Consider the following 1,545-nt stretch of genomic DNA (forward strand, 5'->3'; position numbering starts at 1 on the left):
TCTTTAAAGATGTTGTTTCAGTTTACTTCAAGCAGACGAACTGGTGGGAGTATGGAAGGTGTCTTCATAGACGAGCTGAAAGGAGTCTTTGCCGACAAGCCGAAGGAATAGACAAGCTGGAGGGAGTCTTTAAAGATGAGCTGGAGGGAGTCTTTATAGACGCGCTGGAGGGAGTCTTTATAGACGAGCTGGAGGGAGTCTTTATAGACGAGCTGGAGGGAGTCTTTATAAACGAGGTGGAGGGAGTTTTTATAGACGAGCTGGAAGGAGTCTTTAAAGACGAGCTGGAAGGAGTCTTTATAGACGAGCTGGAGGGAGTCTTTATAGACGAACTGGAGGGAGTCTTCATAAACGAGGTGGAGGGAGTTTTTATAGACGAGCTGGAGGGAGTGTTTATAGAGGAGCAGGAGGGAGTGTTTATAGACGAGCTGGAGGGGGTCTTTATAGAGGAGCTGGAGGGAGTCTTTATAGACGAGCTGGAGGGAGTCTTTATAGACGAGCTGGATGGAGTCTTTATAGACGAGCTGGAGAGAGTCTTTATAGACGAGCTGGAGGGAGTCTTTATACACGAGCTGGAGGGAGTCTTTATAGACGAGCTGGATGGAGTCTTTATAGACGAGCTGGTGGGAGTCTTTATAGACGAGATGGAGGGAGTCTTTATAGACGAGATGGAGGGAGTCTTTATAGACGAGATGGAGGGAGTCTTTATAGACGAGATGGAGGGAGTCTTTATAGAAGAGCTGGAGGGAGTTTTTATAGACGAGCTGGAGGGAGTCTTAATAGACGAGCTGGAGCGAGTCTTTATAGACGAGCTGGAGGGAGTCTTTATAGACGAGCTGGAGGGAGTCTTTATAGACGAGCTGGAGGGAGTCTTTATAGACGAGCTGGAGGGAGTCTTTATAGACGAGCTGGAGGGAGTCTTTATAGACGAGCTGGAGGGAGTCTTTATAGACAAGCTAAGGGAGTCTTTATAGACGAGCTGGTGGGAGTCTTTATAGACGACCTGATGGAAGTCTTTATAGACGATCTGGAAGTAGTCTTTATAGACGAGCTGGAAGGAGTCTTTAGAGAAGAGCTGGAGGCAGTCTTTATAGACGAGCTGGAGGGAGTCTTTATAGACAAGCTTGAGGGCGTTTTTATAGACAAGCTTGAAAGAGCCTTTATAAAAAACGGGAGGGAGTTTTAATAGTCGAGCTGGAGGGAGTTATTATAGACGAGCCTGAGGGAGTAGAGTAGCTGGAGGGAGTTTTAATATACCAGCTGGAGATAGTCTTTATAGACGAGATGGAGGTAGTCTTTGTAGACAAACTGAAGATAGTCTTTATAGCCGAGCTGGAGAGAGCGTCGTTGGAGAGAGAAGGCGAGTAGAGGGAGTCTTTATAGACTAGCTGGAAAAATCTTTATAGACGAGCTGGAGGGAGGAGTCTTTATAGACGAGATGGAGGTAGCTTTTATAGACGAACCATAGGGAGTAGAGTATGTGGAAGAAGTTTTAATAGACCATCTGGAAAGAGTCTTTATAGACGAGTTGGAGGGAGTCTTTAT

Source organism: Musca autumnalis, unplaced genomic scaffold, assembly GCF_047663935.1.
Source record: "Musca autumnalis isolate F117 unplaced genomic scaffold, ASM4766393v1 scaffold_1, whole genome shotgun sequence".
Classification (NCBI taxonomy): domain Eukaryota; kingdom Metazoa; phylum Arthropoda; class Insecta; order Diptera; family Muscidae; genus Musca; species Musca autumnalis.